We start from the raw sequence: 20,427 nt of genomic DNA on the forward strand, positions 1-20,427 counted from the left end.
ACGACTCTGGCATCCCACCCTCCCCAGTACCCTTCCAGGCTGAGTCAGCTTCACTTGTTTCGAGGACGGATCACTCTACCTTTACCCTCCCCGTTTGACCTGTTGTGCCTAAAATAAGTAAAATTAATTTTAACAGAAGAGGGTCACCGTGTTTGCCCGTGCGAATCTGTGAGGTGAACACAAACACTCTTGAACAACTTTGGGACCCTCTCTCCTACCGAGAGGCGTAATCCTTCCGGGAGGAAATCTCCAGTTTCAAGCCACATGAAAACTGCATCCCTCTCCTGCAACTTTCACTGAAAGGGTAAGATGAGTGCTTCCACTTTGCTGGTCAGAGTTAATGGTAGGCAGGCCTCCCTGTATCCTTTCTGAGCAGTAACTTGCACGAAAGAACAGCAGCTGTGTTAATTGTGTCCTCTCCACAGAGCCCTCAAGTTCTATGTGTTGTGTTTTCTCTTGCCCAGCCACCGAAAAACCCTGAGTTACTTTTGACAAAGATCTCACTGCTCACAATACAGCCTGTGAGGCAGCTCAATACTTTCCCACTTACAAACACAGGCAGGCACTCAGGTGTGTCTGACTGGACTCCCCCCACACCCCCAAACCCCAACTACAACGGCTATAACAGTGGCAGTAGCCTAGGTACAAGCAACAGCATGTGCCTCGCGTGCTGGGTGTGCGTCTGCCAGGCTATGAGGACAGCCTAAGTGCTCACAGTTAACACCCTTCCAGGTCCAAGGGCAAAGGGCCCCCTTGGTCCCCAGTGCCCGAGCCAAGTGAACCACCCAGGACTGCCTGGCCTGGCCCATCGAGCAAGGCTGTCTTTCAGAGCTGTTACAGGGATTTGCAAAGTTAAGAATGCTCAGAGATCCCCACCTAACGGAACCTGCTCTGATTTCCGCTATTTCTGGTAACCTCAGAGCTCAGTGTCTTTTCCAGCTCTCTCTGTGCCAACAGGGCTGGACAGCCTTATCGACCCATGCGACAGTTCCGGTGGCTAAATGGTGAATAAGGCAGAACAAAGCAGAAACAACCACGAAGCCAAGGGTTCTCACCAGAACCTGATCCTTCACTGAAATAATGCATACAATAAAAGCACACAGATTATATTGTTGAAGCTGGATGGTCTTAATGGCCTCCATTTTCTTAAGAGTATTTCCCACTTTGAACAGATGACAACTACCACGGCCAGAGGAAGTGACTCCTCCTGATACTTCTCTCACGAACATTTAGTGTTTTTATCATAAGTGTAAATCCTAAATGTGTGTCAGGTATATGGTGATGCTGGGGGTACAAAGATTAGTCAGAATTAGCTCAAAAGTCTTAAAAACCCTTTAAAAAGCCACAGTTTAGCCAAAGATCAAGCTGTAAACGTATAACAACACAAACTGTTACATGCTATGAAGACAGAATGGATTCATTTCCTGGGGACAGGGGAGACGAGTGGTAGGGGGTTTTAATTAGGAGATGGCATTTAGCAAGCCCCATAAACCCAGCAGAGTAGACATCTGGCCATAATAAAATCAAACCCTGTATTCAGCGTCCATATTATTACTCAACAAGGATAATTCAAGCAATTACTAGAGCTATCATGATCCAACACGTAAGTTCACTTGAGGACCCCAACTATGTAAGCATGAATATTTTTCTGGCTGCCTCGAGCTAGCACGTTTATGAAAAACAGGTTAAGTTACTGGCTCCAAATTACTTTTTAATAAAAAAAGCAAACAAAAAAAGCTTAAGCTTTTAAGATTTCTTTAAAAAAAAAAAAAAACACTGGAAAATAATCTCCCTGTCAAGAGCATGCATGATTAATGATTTGTGTGATATAAGCTTGCATATATGTGTTGCTATAAAATGCTCTTCCTAACAGCGTGAAACTGCCCTAAAGATTCTTGTGGAACTGATACATGCACCACCACGCCTACTCCCACCATATTTTAACAATTCTTTGTGTAATTTCTGGAAAATTTTAGACTTCAACTATCAATGGGCCATTCAATAACAGGAACCACAGTCAAGTTATTCATATGGAATTGTAAAGGTACTAACCATGAAAAATCACTCACTTTCCACAAAACAGCTGATTCAAATACTATACTCCAGTGGCTTAACTGCAACAAATATTAGGAAGTTTTCTACTTGTAAACCCATTCTGAGGTTGATCTAAATCACACTGACCAGGTCAACAGCTAAGACTGAATCAATCAGTCGAGTCAATATAACACTAAAAGCTGTCATTCCTATCACTTTACAGGACTCTTTCCCGGTGCTCAGACAGTAAAGAGAGTCTAGCTGCAATGCAGCAGACCTGGGTCCACATGTTGGGTCAGGAAGATCCCCTGGAGAAGGGAATGGCTGCCCATTCCAATACTCTTGCCCAGAGAATTCCACGGACAGAGGAGCCTAGTGGGCTACAGTCTTTGGGGTCCCAAAGAGTCAGACACTATTGAGCAACAAACATCTTCATTTTCAGAGGACTCTAAGCGATACTACAGGCAAAGGTCTAGAACAGAGAACATGCCACAACTGGTGATTCCATAAATGGTAGCTCTTAAAGTTTCCACATGGGGAGCACTGAGGTTAAAACTGTTCAACTCTTTGTTTGACAGATGAGGAAAGTGATGTTAATGGTGATCAAATGAGTTAATTCAAGAACCTGTTTGTTTGCTTTTCTAGTATGGTCCATCACATATCACTGTACTGAGCTTCAGGAGAAGGTACCAGGGGACACTTCAACCCAAGGTGACTTGTCTTTGACAGTTCTGAATTGGAGGCAGGGTCCATAATGTAGCCCCCAACATCTCCTCCTAGTAATGGCTAGCATCATTCAGCCAATCCAAGCCCACTACACTAAGTGAAATTCAGACCCCAATAAGCAGCCCAATCAAGGCCACTAATGAATACAATCACTATCACAGATACAGTCTGTTTAGGATCTGAAGCAATTAAATTGATAACAGTACTATCTGCAGTAAGAAATTGGTTTTACAAATCTGTGAGGAACGGGGACCCAATGAATGTGCCAGAAATTCTGTAAACCCTGGCTTACATCAATTTTTTTTTTGGTAGACACAGCAAGTAAACAGAATTTAGGAAGCCAATTTACATTTAGCATAAGGTAAGTTACTGTGTCCTAAAAGAGAGAAAAGAAAGCTGCCTAAAGCTTCACAGAGCATCCCACCTAAGTTTGCTTTTCTAGAGAAAACTGAGCACCCACGAAAGGCAATCAAGATTTACATATTTAATTCATATTCACAGAGATGTGTCAACATGTATCTGTAAAAGGATTATCCTTAATCCTTCAGCTGCTTGAGTAGGAATAAAAAGGCTAGATTGTAACTCTAAACATCTAATTTGTGAGGAGGTTAAACATCTCAGTGATAATCTAATAACGTAAAATATAAACTGTTTCCTTCCGGGCCTCTCCCCTTCATTCAGTCATCACCTAAGTATGTAACGAGCTCCTTGGGTCTGTGCCCGGTGCCAGGGACCCATTACGGTATAAGACACACGTGACTCCTCCACCTCTGAGTGCAGCAGGGGCTGTAAGCGTATATTAAAACATTTGTCTGCCCTCCAGGAGTTTGTAAACTTCTTGGGTACACAGATTGTACACTGAGGCCCCTGGTGGCTCAGATGGTAAAGAATCTGCTGCAATGCAGGAGACCTGGGTTTGGTCCCTGGGTGGGGAAGATCCCCTGGAGAAGGGAATGGCAACCCACTCCAGTAGTCCTGCCCAGCAAATCCCACGGACAGACGAGCCTGGAGGGCTACAATCCATGGGACTGCAAAGAGTCGGAGACGGCTGAGCGACTAACACTTTCACTTTCTTGGGTACACAGTAGCTGCACACAGGGATAAAATTAAACAGAAGTAGAGCACCAGAAGGAGAAAAAGGTCTTCACAACCCAGATAACCACAAAGGTGTGACCACTCACCCAGAGCCAGACATTCTGGAATGCGCAGTCAAGTGGGCCTTAGGAAGCAACATGACGAACAAAGCTAGTGGAGGAGATGGAATCCCAGTTGAGCTATTTCAAATCCTGAAAGATGATGCTGTGAAAGTGCTGCACTCAATATGCCAGCATATATGGAAAACTCAGCAGTGGCCACAGGACTGGAAAAGGTCAGTCTTCATCCCAATCCCAAAGAAAGGTAATGCCAAAGAATGCTCAAACTACCGCACAATTGCACTCATCTCACATGCTAGTAAAGTCATGCTCAAAATTCTCCAAGCCAGGCTTCAACAATACATGAACCGTGAACTTCCAGATGTTCAAGCTAGATTCAGGAAAGGCAGAGGAATCAGAGATCAAATTGCCAACAGCCGCTGGATCATCGAAAAAGCAAGAGAGTTCCAGAAAAACATCTACTTCTGCTTTATTGACTGTGCCAAAGCCTTTGAATGTGTGGATCACAATAAACTGTGGAAAATTCTGAAAGAGATGGGAATACCAGACCACCTGACCTGCCTCCTGAGAAATCTGTATGCAGGTCAGGAAGCAACAGTCAGAATTGGACATGGAACAACGGACTTGTTCCAAATAGGAAAAGGAGTACGTCAAGGCTGTATATTGTCACCCTGCTTATTTAACTTATATGCAGAGTGTATATTGTCACCCTGCTTATTTAACTTATATACAGAGTACATCATGAGGATCACTGGGCTGGAAGAAGCACAAGCTGGAATCAAGATTGCCGGGAGAAATATCAATAACCTCAGATATGCAGATGACACCACCCTTATGGCAGAAAGTGAAGAGGAACTAAAAAGCCTCTTGATGAAAGTGAAAGAGGAGAGTGAAAAAGTTGGCTTAAAAGTCAACATTCAGAAAACCAAGATCATGGCATCAGGTCCCATCACTTCATAGCAATTAGATGGGGAAACAGTGGAAACAGTGAGAGACTTTATTTTGGGGGGCTCCAAAATCACTGCATATTAAAAAGCAGAGACATTACTTTGCCAACAAAGGTCCGTCTAGTCAAGGCTATGGCTCTTCCCGTGGTCATGTATGGATGTGAGAGTTGGACTGTGAAGAAAGCTGATCACCGAAGAATTGATGCTTTTGAACTGTGGTGCTGGAAAAGACTCTTGAGAGTCCCTTCAACTGCAAGGAGATCCAACCAGTCCATCCTAAAGGAGATCAATCCTGGGTGTTCATTGGAAGGACTGATGGTGAAGCTGAAACTCCAAAATTTGGCCACCTCATGCGAAGAGTTGACTCACTGGAAAAGACTCTGATGCTAGGAAGGATTGGGGGCGGGAGGAGAAGGGGACAACAGAGAATGAGATGGCTGGATGGCATCACCAACTCTGTGGACATGAGTTTGAGTGAACTCCGGGAGTTGGTGATGGACAGGGAGGCCTGGCGTGCTGTGATTCATGGGGTCACAAAGAGTCGGTCATGACTAAGCGACTGAACTGAACTGAAAATCACGGCAGATGGTGACTGCAGCCATGAAATTAAAAGATGCTTGCTCCTTGGAAGAAAAGCTATGGCAAACCTAGACAGCATATTAAAAAGCAGAGACATTACTTGGCCAACAAAGGTCCTTCCTAGTTTAATGAGGATGACTTGATGGTCTAAAAGCATAAAGAACAAAACTGAATGGCAGTGCATGAGCTTTCCTATGTCTTATTTAGCTTTAGAATTTGAATTTAGCAAAACAAAACTTTTAAAGCCCATCTTCTTCTTTGCGGGCCTCCCAGCAGTACTGACTCGTCTGAGCTCTTCAGGGGCTCATGGGGGTTGTTTCTCATGTCTTGTTTATCCTCACACATGGACTCACTCATTCAATCAACAAACGTTTCTCTGACCCACTGTGTGCCTGGGAGCAGGAGAGATGAGGTGTGGGTTGTCAGTAAATATTTCTTGCTGTTAGTAACCTAAGCTCAACTCAAATTAGCTTCAGCAAAGAAAGAATGTATTGGTTTCTGTAAGTTTCAATGCAAATCAGCTTCAGGCATGGTTGGTTCCAGGGCCACAAGCAATGACATCCATATTTAATCTTCATCTCTCAGCTACGCTTTCTTCTGTGAAGGCTGCACCCACTCAAGCAGCTTCTCCCCGGAGATGGTAACAATGATGGCCTCCAACAACTCCAGAATTACCAGCCTAGCCAACACAAGAGTCTTTTCCCCAAAAACTCCAGTGAAAGTGCTAACTTAGCTCTAACTTGGCCCATTGTGAGTCTTGTGCTTTCATTTGACTGAGAGATGCAACATGCTGATGGGCCAGGGCAGTCACATGGTCAAACCAGGAAAGGAGAGAGCAAGGTTAGTCCAAGTGAATCACAGGGATTAAGATGAGAGGTGGTGTGGGACTTCCCCGGTGGTCTGTCTAGTCAAAGCTATGGTTTTTCCAGTGGTCATGTATGGATGTGAGAGTTGGACTATAAAGAAAACTGAGCGTCAAAAAATTGATGCTTTTGAACTGTGGTGTTGGAGAAGACTCTTGAGAGTCTTCAAGACTCTCAACCAGTCCCTCCTAAAGGAAATCAGCCCTGAATATTCATTGGAAGGACTGATGCTGAAGCTGAAACTCCAAAACTTTGGCCACCTGATGCGAAGAACTGACTCATTGGAAAAGACCCTGATGCTGGGAAAGACTGAAGGCAGGAGGAGAAGGGGACGACAGAGGATGGGATGGTTGACAGCATCACCAACTCAATCGACATGAGCTTGAGTAAGCTCCAGGAGTTGGTGATGGACAGGGAGGCCTGGCGTGCTGCAGTCCGTGGGGTCACAAAGAGTGAGACACGACTGAGCAACTGAACTGAACTGAGACCACCAGAGGGTAAAAGCAATGTGAAGTCTGCAAGCTGAGAGGAAGAGTTTCCTGAAATGTATCTAAAACAAGGACGCAGACACACAGAAAGAGAGTGAACTCTATTTCGGGGAAAACAGAAGAGATGCTGTGAAGATACTGTAGGGGCAGCTCACCCCAGGGAGCAGGCGGAGGAGGTCACTGAGAAAGTGGGGGGTGTAAAAGTGAGCAACCTCCCTGCCTGAGCAGGATCCAGGCAAAGGAGTGTTAAGCTGGCAGGTGGGAATGCACGACGGATCCAGATCTGGAGACAGTGGGTGTAGAAAATCCACTCGGGGTGCTAGAAATCCTGGGGTCAGATGAGGGTGGAACAAATGAAAGGTGAGCTTTTCAGTAGAAAGGAAGTGGCAGGATTTGGTGCCTGATGACAGATTTCAAGACTCTGAGCTGCGGCCAGTTCATCACTGGTACATTCCAGAAGGCATGCTGGCTTTGAAGAAGCAAGGCACATGGTGTTTCACCAGCGGAGCATGAGCTGATGGGAGCCTTTCCCATGTGTGAGTTTGGTGGACACAGGAGCCATGGGGCAAAAAGAAAGAAAAAAAAAACACTCAGGGGAAAGACAGGTCCAGGCAGGACACACCTTGCAGCCATATCAGATAAAGCCACGAAAGTGGCTCCCACTCAGACAGAAAGGTGGAAGACAGGACGACTGCTCCAGAAGCTTGGAGGTGGGGCCAAGAGTCAGGAGTGCAGAAACACTGCACTCCAGAGAGGCTGGACCTCAGCCCAAAGGGTGGGTCAGCTTTGCTAAATGGAGGGGAAAGGGCATTCCAGGCCAGGATACAGTGGGGACAAGCGAACAAACAAGACTTCAGTGACAAGCTACTTGCCCCGTTGTCTCAGTATTGAAAAATCACCTTTAATACGTTTATGATAGACATCTGATTAGTCAATTGGCTACAACTCTATGGAACTGCCCCTGAACTTCAATTATACTGTTTTTCATACTCAGTTATTTTCATAAATAAATAATTTCCCAATAAAATACAAGGTACATGGAGAAAAGCGAGGGTTTCAGATTTCACCAAAACAGTGTGCTCCAAACACAGCAGTGGTCAATTCTGGTCCATCTGAGATGATCTGGTCTTTGGCCCTGGTGCATTAAAATTTTTTTCAATTTGACAAATGCCACTATTAGAGTCACCCATTTTCAAGGTCATAATTGCTGCACATAAAAAGAATCACAGACTGTCCCCAAACAGCAGGAGCCCCCGTGGCCTGCCTCTCCCAGGATCCAAGAGCTACACTGTTCTCCTGCTTCTATTTACAGCATCATGGATGCTAAACAGAAATGTGAAAAATTATTCCACAAAACGAAGCAAAACAGACATCACCCCCCACCCCCCGCCGCCCCAGACCCACACTCCGGAGCGGCTCACCACTCAGTTTTGGCTTGCAAATGCATTCTTCAATGTGGGTTTGTTGTTTGCCATCCATAACCCCCAAACAGCCTAAATACATATTTGTGTAACACCTCGATACAGTGGGGGAAAGAACTCCAGTTATTTTTTAAGGTAACAGCAGCTACCGCGGTGGAAAAGTCATGGAGCCATTCCATCAAATCAGTGCTACAAACGACCACTCAGCATCATGTCATCTTAGGCATGGGTCATGCCACAGGTGCGACGGGAGCTGACCACCAGAACAACAGGGACTCGAGCAAAAATAATCTCCTGTAACTAAACACATCAAAAGTGTTTTTAAAAAAACATCGCTTTGACTTTTTGAAAATGACTGGTTTGAACACAAGTCTGAATTGGAGATTATTTTCAAATTAATGACGTTTTTCAGCTGGTAAGGACTTACAACCAGAAGGACTTCTAATAACAAGGCGCAGTATCCCAAGGAGCCCTTGGGGACTTGTTTCACTGAATAAGAATAATGTGCAATTAAGCCAACAATTGTAACTAAGTGTTTCTGAGGGCTTGAAAGTAGCTGTTCTCTAGTAGTTCAAATATCGTCAAGTTCATCTAAAGGACTGTATGGCATTTAACTGAATTGGTCCATTCAGTCACACACTGTGATGTTAAGGTGAGCAAATGTACTAAATAGCACATAGTAGGCCTTCCCTAGGATTAAAAAAAAAAAAAAAAAGAACAAGCTTCAAAATAGAAAAAAAAATGCTCAGTAAATACAAAAATAAATAATTAGGACAAATATGAATTAGAAAGCTATTCACTTTAGCATTCCTTTGAATAATAGGTCCCACTCATACCTGTAAGTTTCTCTGCAAATCATTAATTACTTGGCAAGGGAGGTTATGCCCAGAGACACCCCGGCCGGCAGGGGCACAGCAGCTGAAGATCAGCCTGCTCCTCCAAAATGGACCAACCACCCTGTTCTCCCCAATGTTTCCAGAGGCCATTCTGTTTCTCTGTTAGAATCCAGAGCTAGAAGCACAAGATATCAGGTTCAGGGGAGTCATTTCATGCCATCCCACCTCCCTGTATAGCCAGGAGCCAGCCCATCCCGTGGCAGGGACCCAACAAGGTGCTGTGTCTTGTATGACTGGGTGAGAGGGCTCTTTTTAGGATCCTGTCCGGAGTCTGACTCCCTGGGACTCAAGGAAAAGCCTCTCCTGAGGATGAAGGAAGAACTGTGAAAAATTTAGACAAAGTATCTACAGCAATGGGAAGAACAAGAGAACTCACTCCTTTGCAAGTCAATAGAGAGGCAAACTGAATAGCCTTGTTCCTGAGAGAGGGACCACTCTAAAGGGCACGCTTGTGCAGCATGGAATGTTCTGGTGAGGTCTCCTGACTACCTTTCTTTCTTAGATCATCCCCCCCGCACACACTCCCACCACCAAATTTTGGAGGCCAGTTAGTAAACTGTTAGTGACTAACAGTCAGTAGTACCAATGTGCTGAGTCACTCCCTTGTGTCCGACTCTTTGCGACCCCATGGACTGTAGCCCCCAGGCTCCTCTGTCCTTGGGGATTCTCCAGGCAAGAATACTGGATTGGGTTGCCTCCACTCCAAGATACCCTACTCCAGGGGCTCTTCCCAACGGGCCAGGGATCGAACCCAGGTCTCCCGCATTGCAGGTAGATTCCTCACGGTCTGAGCCACCAGGGAAGCTCACTAACAGGGAAAACTAGATGTGTGGCTGATGCATCAGTTTTCAGCAGGGGAGATGGGGATGGGAGGAAAATCTCTTTTCAAGTCTCCTCTCCACTGAGGAATACCACAATGAGGACGTCTTTGGCCTTCTGATTGTTGCTAGCAGTTGAAAAAACCACATTTAAACAGCTGGGCAAGAGATGGTTTAAAAGGCCATTTACTCCTTTTGTAAATGGCCTTTAAACCAGTTCAGACCACTTCCAAGGGCCCAGTTCACCAAGTCAGAGGGTTTCTTCAACCCTCCTCATAAGAATTAGAATGACACCTAGGCTAGGCTCTTTGGTTCATTAAGGTTGTTAACATCACTTAAACACAACAAAGTCTGCTTCTGAATGGAATCATGTCCTGAGGCATATATTCAGACCCCCACTGCCATGTATTCCACACAGAATGTATTCCATGTATTCTCTTTCCAAGAGCTATGGGTTCTCAAACTCCTGAACACAGATATGAAAATGCCACATGAGGCTCCACGTCATGTTCATTTGTTATTTCTTTTTTCTTGGGCGGGGGATGGAGGTGCTGGAAGACTGCTGAAAAGCTTCAGCCAATCAGCATCTGTAACAGACAATCGTTTATTTTCGGTACTAAATTCAAATCTTAGTAACACAGCAAGTGCATAGCAAGATGAACTGCCTTCCTGTTCTTCTAAGAAGAGTGTTGAGTATGACATGGCAGTGGCATCGTAGGCAGCTGTCCGGTCAGAACCATTTTAAACCCTGTAGACACCTCGCCGTGAGCGAACTGCTCCGGCGTGGCTGTCCATGTTTCACTGCCTATTCAGGTGCTCCAGCACTTTCAAGACATCCTTGTCCTCGGCGAAATACAGTGCTTCCTTCCGTCTTTATCACACAGGTGACAACTGCTCGGAGCTAGAGTGGGGAAAGTTACAGTAAATACTTCCCCCAAACCAGTTATGTGCGTCATTGATAAGCAACAGAAAGTTTAAAAGAGATACAAACGTACACCTGGAACCTTCAATCTTCCTCCCAGCGAGGCCTAAGAACTTAAGATCTTCATACACCTTGCAGAGAAGGAGGAAAACAAATTTCCCCCACAGTCTGTAGATTTATAGTCTAAATATGTCTTCCTCTAGAACGTTTAACACACTTAAGCTCTAGTCCTCCTGTACACTTTGAAAGTGCTCCTCAACGATACATTACAGCAGCTGCATCTCTCACTGCAGCTCACGTAAATATAATTTTGCTTTCGGGAAACCAATTATAGAAGAGTAAATCATTTTTACATTGCTTTCCAAAAATCTTGAAGTTGCAATATGGACAGTAAGTAGAATCACAAGAAAAACACAGCTTACTTATTCTATCATTTTCCTACATTTAGAAAGTTAAGTCCCTGAAGGAAATGTACAGTTGGGCTAGTTTTAAAAAATACTCAGGTTACTTCAGCAGGTATAGTAGTGTATGCACACATGGATGCAGCCAGTGTTTCTTCAGTGTGCAGGCATCCGGACTTCTGGGGAGGATGGGGTATCTCCGTGTCTCCAGGAGTCCAGCACGGTCCCATGAGCTGGGCTTTATGGGCGCTGAGGATGCACCAGACACTGCCTGGAGCACTCGACACACACAGGCCACACCACGCCATCCCCACAACGTCCCTGAGAGACAGAGACGATCATTCTACCCGAAAGACACAGCAAGTGATGGCAAGGGCCACAGAGGTCACCAGCTCCCCAGGGCACCAGTATGACATGCTCTGGGTTATACTAAGCTTGTGAAGTCAGAGGAAAACCAGCCTGGTACATGAGCAAGTCTTAGGCGAGGGACTGAAAATTACAACTTAGGGAGAAAATAGACCTTAGTTAGGGAGTGATGGTCAAGGAAGGAGCGCAGGAAAGAAGTCCAATCACGGAGGAGAAAGCACGCATGGAGGCTGGAGGGTGGGAGATACTGAAGCAGAAATTTCCAGAAAGCTGCAAAAAATAAACCCAGGCTTGCAGTGGGTTGAGCTTGAGTGTGAGCTTGAGTCTCACAGTTTGGACTTCACATCAGAGACAATAGGGAGCCCATGTGAATTATTTCGAGTGGGCGAATGTCTTAACCAAAGCAAAGCTTCAGCTAAAACCGTCTGGCTACTTTGCAGGGTAGACTGGAAAAGAGGAAAGGCTTGATGGTGAGGAGTCTACTAGGGTGACCCCGAATTAAGGAGATAGGCATGGGGGCTGAGAAAGGGAGGGAAATGCTGGGCATTTGCATAAAAGAAGGAAGGAGGGGGCAGAGAAGAAAAACCTCCAAGTCCTGCTAATCATCAAGAGCTGCTTGATACACAGGAGAGTGGGAAGAGACAGGTGGGGGTGCACACAGGCCTGGCACTTGCTCTCTGCTGGCTGGGGAGTATTCTGGTCATCTGATGTGCAGACGACTCACTGGAAGAGTCCCTGAGGCTGGGGAAGATCAAGGGCAGAAGGAGAAGAGGGCTTCAGAGGACGAGACGGCTGGACGGCATCACCGATGCATTGGACATGAACTTGGGCAAACTCCGGGAGATGGGCAGGGACAGGGAGGCCCGGCGTGCTGCAGTCCACGGGGTCGCAAGGCATCGGGCATGACTGAGCGACCAAACAAGAAGACAACCTGGGGCGTCGGACCCACCGTCCTCCCCTGGGTGAGCTGCAGGCCACCCAGCAGGCCACTCAGGCCGCGACCACGCTCTCCTGTTACCTCCACTCGCCTCTTCCGTCCGGATACAACACACATATCTGAAGTAAGAAAGACTGTTCTCCTTTCAGTTTTGTGTGAACCACGTCATTCACAAATAACTGAGTGATAAAAGATCAGTGCGGTTCCTCCTGCTTGGTTATAAGGAGGTCCGGTCTTTTCTCTCTCTGAGAATATGCCTGAAAGTGGTAGTTTAACCAAGTTGTTTGTTTATTTTTGTCTTTTGTGGTGGTTGTTATGTTTTCTTAAACCAGGGTGGTCCAAGTGAGAAGCATGTCCTGGGAGCGTTTTAACTATTAGGTCACAAACAGAAAACTGTGGAGGCTGTGCAAAACCTCCCCATGGTAATGAAATCAAGACGCTGTTGCTCTAAGCTCTGAAAAAGTAACGTTAGCTTAAAACCCCAGGGGTCTGTCACACCGGAAAGGCGCCACAAGGCTCCCTAGGTCAGCTGGAATCAGGGCTGACCCTTCCCCAGTTTTCCGTATTGGTAGGGCAAAAACAGAAAATAAGCTCTGAATGAGCCCTGATGCTTTGTGAGAATGCATGAGTTAAGTTAAGCTGGTTAAGATGAAGCTCCGTGAACTGCCGGGCCTGGCTCAGTAACTTGCCCTGCCTCTGTTCTCGAAAGATGCGGACCAGAAGGGCAGGAAGGGAGTCTGAAGCCCCCACTCTGGTGTGATGGGCATTTCAAGTCGCTGCCAGGCACATGGTGCCAACTTCTCCAAGTGGCTCCGGTGAAATCACTTTGTATTCAACTTTGTATTTCAGCTTCCCCTTGTCAGGGACTTCAGGACCTCACCAGGCCAAGTCATTTCAAAGAGGAAGAGAGAGGAAGAGGCATGTCCTGTGGAGTCATCAAGGGTCAAACAGTCTTTGCTGAAGTCACCCAGTTTATAACAGAACTGGTGAGATGCAGGTTTCAATCACCACCCCCGGAAAAAGACCTTTCTCCTGGTCTGAGGAGGGGGATGGGAAGAGGAGCAAAAGGTTGCTGCTGAGCCTTAAGTGAGTTAAATTGGACTGACTTAAATAAAAATTCTGACAGTTTGTTTTCAAGCAGGAAAACTGTAAAATGGAAACCACATGCAATCCTGTGCCAGAGCCGCATTTAAATCATTCACACGTCAAAAACTCAGCGAATGTTTCTAATTTAGTCCAACACTACCTCTCTTTCTTCACAATAAGTCATCTTAATTTATTTCACCTAACTCTACTGTTTTTGTGTTAACAATGTGACCACCAGAAGTCTGAACAACTCCTTTCTGATTTGGAAAATAAAGCAGTTTGTTCTGATTTTTTCCACCTTCCATAGAGCCAATGACCACACAAGTCCCAAAACATTCAAGGCTCCCAGTGCAAATTATTAACTTTTCATGTTCAACTCAAAGCAAAATGTTTCCTTTTAGGATAATGTGTTTAAAAAAAAAAAAAAGAGAGACAGAAATTAACAGACTTTACAAACCCAAACCATTGAAGAAGCCCAGTGACTCACCAGCTTCTAATACCCATGATTCAAAATGCATTTTAAATTCTAAGTTAAGCTCAGTCATTCTCACTGGGACCTTGTAAGACAGGAACTCCTATCGCTCTAGAACTGGATCATTGAGTAGTAAATGTAGCCACATTAACTTGCAAACATACAAAGGCCTCAAGGCTAGAACATGCCTGTGACCCCAATCTTGTACTTAACTTGCTCCCTGCAGAAACATCACCAAGAGATGCGTGAACACACGTGGGAACTTCCCCCGGCCTGCAGGCCAGGGGCAGGACCAAGCCCCACACTCCACTGCTGCCCTGGGCACGAGTCTCAGGAAGGCAGGGCCTCGGAAGGGCTGCTGTCTCCCCCGTCTTCACTGAAGAACACTCACTAGAGAACTGTTTGCAGGTGGCTCAACCACTTGAAAACAGTGCCTGCAGAGATGAAGGGAATTTTCCCCTCTTCCAAAGGCTGGGCACCTCTTTCCATGTGATTGTACAGATCTGCTCTGCCCAGACTTGCCTGTCAATTCTTAGTTATCACTTATAGAGTAGTTCATATTTGCAACATACTCTGCAAATGTTTTCAGCACTTTATATCCCTTGTACGCTCACGACTGCCTGTGGAGGAGAAGGAAAGCGAGTTGGCCTGGAGCTGGGGTACAGAAGCCACAATGAATGTAAACGTGTGTGTGTGAGAACACATCTCTCCACGTGCTGGGCCAGTAATTAATTCCCTTCCACCCTGTGATACTTCAAATCTTGGCCTGTTGGCCCAGGCATCCTATTCTTAAAGCTCCTTGAAGATATCAAAAGCAAATTTAGCAGTTTGAGGCTGAGTTCCGCGAATAAACCAGCAGCACTGCTTTCACGAAGGTCACAGAACTACATCTCATTTCTCTGCCTTGGCTTCATCATCTGTGGAAAAGAAGTCATACTAGGAGCCAAAATATTTGAGGCATCTTAGAGTACAATCCACATCTCATACCTCCCTAACCTACAACTCAATTAGCTGGGAAGTCACCTCCCTTACAAACCCAAAATCTAGCAAAGAAGAGGCCATGGTGACTATGTATTCACAATTCTGTTTTACTTATCTGATTTCATGGTTACTGAACATTAGCTTGCATGTACTTTTAGCATGATTAAATATTTAAGTTCCAAGCCCACATTAGATCACAAGCAGCCGATACAAAAAAGCCAACACAAGATCTCAAAACCCTGGCACGCACAGGCCATTCAGCTCAGTGCAGTGTTTCACACATCAAAACTTCTGAAGCACGCTCCTGCGGTCTTGAGAGCTCCCCTTTATAATTTTCACTTTGTTTGTTCCCATTCTGCATGTGATCTACCTTTCTAACTTTGAGTTCATCTACTTTAACCCTCTTAGAGTTCAATGCTGTTATTTTAGCATCCGCATTTACATCCAAAACACACCGGAAGCCAACTGTTATTCCAGCTGTTGCACGCACACCAAGAGGAAGCACAAAGGTGCGTTTAATAAACAAACACAAGTTTATACACCCATCTGAAGACCATATTATGTCACAGTGTTCTGTGTGAACTGAGGCTCTTCCATACCTGGAGACACAGCCAACTGAAATACCAAAGAGAAGCTTCCACAACTCAAAGGCACTCACACCTTTGACGCCAGTTGTTTATTCACGTTTGAAAGCAAGTTCAGTCTTAGCAAAGTATCAGCATGTCACTAAATTGATGTCTGGGTTTGCATTTTAGAGTCTCATCTGCGTTTAATGTGTACATTTAATTTATAGTTATAAAAAAGATCCAGAATCATAAGACATTTATCCCTAATGGTTGTAGTATTTAAGTATCTTTATAGCAGAGTAATGTATAATGACATCGAGGGGCAGTGAATATCTTTTACCTTTAAAGGGGTCTCAACTGCCGCAGATGAAAACAGCTGCTCTGCCCACCTGGGAACATCACTTTATTATCTCATCAGAAAATGAAGCTACTTTCACAGTGATGACCTTGTGTACTGAGAAAAGTAAGATTATGTTTGTTATATTCTCTTCAATGCAAGCAATTGAAAATATTCTTTAGAAATATTTCCTCTAAATATAATTATTTTAATTGTGTTGCTTAAAAAAAATGACTCTTTCACTATCCAAGTAACTCAGTTATCATTTATATAATGAAAACTTTTCTTCATATCCTTGGAATGTGTTCTGCTGTTTAGAATATGAAGCTATTTCTGTGATATGAAGGTACCCACATGTATGTGTCTTTTGATGAGCAAAGAGTAAAGCTACATTTATACATATATGGAAATGGCTTCAGCAAGCCCCTAGGCAGACAGGGCCAGACTGAAATGTCAGCTTGGGGTACAGAACTCACTATCTGTGGAGAGGGAGTGATGAGGAGCCCTGGCCACACGCTAAACAGCATAAAAGTCAGGGCGCTGAATCTCTGGATGGTGGCTCTCAAGGTGTGGTCAGTGGACCCTGGGGGCTCTGCAGCCCTTGTGTCCGGGTTGGGGATGTGGAGGAGCAGGGGCTATGAGATCAACCAGTCTTCAGAATGCCGCAGAGACATCACTCGCCTTTTTCACTCGCACTGTCTCAGGAGTGCATAGCGGACTTCTCCAGCGTGTGATACTGACAGCAGACTGAACGTGGGAACAGATGCTGGGGCCCAGCTGAATTCACTTACGCCACACATCAAAGAGATCTGGAAGCACACTGCCTCCCTACTCACTACACTGATGGAAGGGTTAAGGTTCCCCCACCACAAAAACATGTTTACATGTAATGGGTTTATTATTTTTAGATGATTTAATCTTTTTTTTTTTTTTTTTTACCCATTCAATGCTTCTCTTCATCTCTGTGTGCTGAGCCCCAGACTCCGATATTTGGCTCTCTGTTAGCTCTTCTCCAGGATGTCTAAGAGACATTTCAGACTCTGCAAATCCAAGACAGAGCTGCGGCTCCTTCTGCACGCATCTCAGACCTGCTCCTCCCCACTGCCCATCCAGCTCAGGAACCAACACTTCCATCCCCGTTCTGTCCAAGCCAAGAAGTCTCTCTTGGCTTTAACGCTCCTTCTCCCTCCATTCTTCATATTCTATACATTTGAAAAATCCCCAGATATTCCTAGATCAACCCTCTATCAGACTCGATCACTCTGATCCCAAGGTGATCAGGAGACCATTTTGCCCCAACCAACCTGTTCCCAGCCCATTTGCAAACGCTCATAGGGAGGAGCACTGTATCTAGTAAGCATAGACCAGGGGTGCTGCGGAACCCCCAACAATGCACAGGACCACCCCCCGGGCAAGACTTACCTGAGCCCAGCTGTCACTCATCCCCAGGTTGACAGCCAACTCTGGTCCACGCCCCCGGTCTGTCTCCACTAGGCTCTCCCAGCAGCTTCCTCACCAGTGCCCCTGGTCCCACTCTGACCGCCCTCCCCCTGGCCCTGGCCCCTTCTCCACACACCAGCGAGCACACTGTTATAACACATACATCCGAGCGTGTCTGTTTCCAGCCCATCACTGGCTCCCCGCTGATGTCACGGAAGCTGTCACTCCTGCCACAGCCTACAGGCTCCACCTGCTCTGGTTCAGCCTACCTCAGAACTCAAGAGCTATGGCCTCGCTTACACGTGCGTGTCCCAACACACCCTCCCACCACTAAACCGCTATGGCGATGCCCTAACAGCCCTGTGTGGCTGTACTGGATGGTCGGCCTTTAAGAAGGTAATTAGGGTTGAACGAGATCATCAGGGTGGAGGCCTGATACAAAAGGACTAGCGTCCTCCTGGGAGACAGCTGCTCTCCCCCGCCACGTGCAAACACAGCGGAGGCAGCCATCTACACGCCAGAAGAGATGCCCCCGGACCCCACAGTGCTCTGGCACCCCATCTCAGTCTTCCAGCTTCCCAAGTGTGAACAGCAAATGTCTCTAGGGGAAGCCACCTCGGCTCTGGTGTCCTGGTGTCACAGCCCGAGCTAATTCACACACCATTCCCCGCCTCTGCCAAGGTCCAGCCTGGTCGTCGGTCTGTATCTGCTTCACAGCCTTTTGTTCTTGCTTTGCCCCCTTAATTTCTCGTGGCTGACCCCCGGCAACCCTTCTCAGCGAGGCTTCCCTGACTCCCCAGCCTAACAGCACCACCACCTTCCCAGTCACACACCTACCCGCCCCAGCATGCCTGCCCTTCGAGCACAGCGCCCCACTTCTTACGTTTTTCTTGGGGAGTCATCTCTAGGTTATTATTCTGCTTATCGTCCGTCTCCTCACCCCATCCCAGGAGAAACCTATTCCATCTCCTTCACAGCTACCCAAGGACAGGACACAGCACAGGTGCTAAGTATCATTTTAATGAACACACGGATGAATCCGCCTTTGCAGGTTTCAAACAGAAACAACTGAGCATTTCCAGCCATTTTCTGAGCCCGGCCCACTCCCACCTCCCAAGAAGGTCATCATGTTTGTGCCGATCTCAGGGTCCTCTGGGGGTGGAAGGGGACAGGAGAGAATAATTAACGGCAGTATCTGCAGTGAGTAGCTACCCGTGTCAGTTCACTCTGGGGAACACTGGATCTCAATGTCACGTTGAAGCACAGAGCTGGGGAAAAAAGGCCTCAGGAGGCACAGAGTGAGTCCCCAGTGTCTCCTCTCCACACCCATGGACCGAGGAGGGGTCCATGTGTCACATGAGTAAGGCTCACAGGCAGCTTCCCAAGGACCCAGCCTTCAGCTGCCCCAGAAACCCAAGGCAAGTCGTGGAGGCTGGGCGGCCCGGAGAGACCCGCCGGCTGGGATCGCTGTCCATTCTTTCTACCACACTCTAGACGCCCAGGTGCTTCCAAACTACTGGGTCTTTGAAAAGGGAGTCGGAGGAGCAGTGTCAGTAGCTCAGTCCTGTCTGATGCTCTGTGACCCCACGGGCTGCAGCCCACCAGGCTCCTCTGTCCACAGAATTCTTCAGGCAAGAATACTGGAGAGGGTTGCCATTCCCTCCTCCAGGGGATCTTCCTGACCCAGGGACTGAACCTGGGTCTCCCACATCGCAGCAGATTCTTTACCATCTGAGCCACCAGGGAAGCCCTCGAAAAGGGAGCCTGCACCCACACGCAGAATGAGGGGTGGGGATTCTGTAATGGAAAAAGGACAGTGAGACAGTCACACACAGGCCTGACGACCAGGTGTGGGCAAGGCACTCGTCAGCTTGGGAATTTCAGGGAGAACCCCGAGGAGGGCAAGGCGCTCGCGTCACAGACGGTCAGGGAAAGCGGATGTCAGACCCTGACGAGGGCCACCCGGGAAGCCTCAGGGGGAGACGGGCGTGCTGAGGCAAAGTAGGGAGAGGCGGATGTTTCAGGGGAGATGAAGTGCGCTCAGGCACGAGGGCTGTAACTGTCCGGGCACAAAGTCCGGTCGGAGAGGACTGGGAATGTGGGCGGGGGGCTCACGCGACACCCCCACGCACGGGCAGGAGGGGGGCGGCCGGCTGCAGGATGCACGCCGAGGGCGCGGGGATGCGGCAGACATGTGCTCACTCCCACCAACGCCGAGTGAGGGCCTCAGCCAGGGCGGGCAGTGTGGCCAGCAGCGCAGGAAAGCACGGAAAGGTCAGAGGGACTGGCGGCCCCGGGGACACAGCTGCCTCCCAGCAGCCTCACCTGGGGAAGGCGAAGCCCTCTCTCAACCCTCAGATCAAAGCCAGGGATGCTGTGACCATCACTGCCCCCAAACACACCCCAACACCAGGGCCACCGACCATTCTCTAGACCCACTGAGAGAGCGGGAGTAGATGGCCCAAGAGGTGAGCCTCCCTCCCCCCCACACCCAACCCCTTCCAAAAACATCACATCTTTTCTTCCATAAATAATTGCAATAGGATGCCGTAGCTTTCCCAAAACAAACAATACCCGGATTGTGCACTGTTTGCAGGGGCCCAGCCCAGCGCACACAAAGGCCTGCTTTCATGGGCTGGCCTCTCTCCGCTGCAGAAGGGTGGGTACGATGCCCCTTCCTCATTTATTCAGCAACTCCACCGCAGCGATTCCTTCAGGAAAGGAAGAGGCTGGAAAGGGGGCAGTGCCCATTCAGGACAATGCCCACTGTTCCCAGGCTTTCCTCTGCATCTGACATCGCCGAGGAAGCTCTCCTTTCACCATCTGCTCTAAAATGCCAACTATGCGATTTTATGCAGGGGATTACTTGTAAGCTTTCTATGAAATGTCACCCATGATTTTAAATTGTAATAAGCTGAAAGTTTCAAAATAGTTCTGTTTTTATGTCTCAAAACTTCATACTCCTTCAGAATTAAACAGAATTTCAGTGAGGA

At 47.0% G+C, this 20,427-nt stretch overlaps 1 protein-coding gene across 2 annotated transcripts in view; it reads right to left on the reverse strand.

Moving 5' to 3' along the window:
* Nucleotides 1-20,427, reverse strand: part of IGF1R (insulin like growth factor 1 receptor) — a 311,619-nt gene that overhangs the window by 119,730 nt on the left and 171,462 nt on the right. The window lies entirely within an intron of this gene.

Source organism: Moschus berezovskii, chromosome 21 (assembly GCF_049115385.1).
Source record: "Moschus berezovskii isolate FMDL1 chromosome 21, NW_MosBer_1.0, whole genome shotgun sequence".
NCBI lineage: Eukaryota > Metazoa > Chordata > Mammalia > Artiodactyla > Moschidae > Moschus > Moschus berezovskii.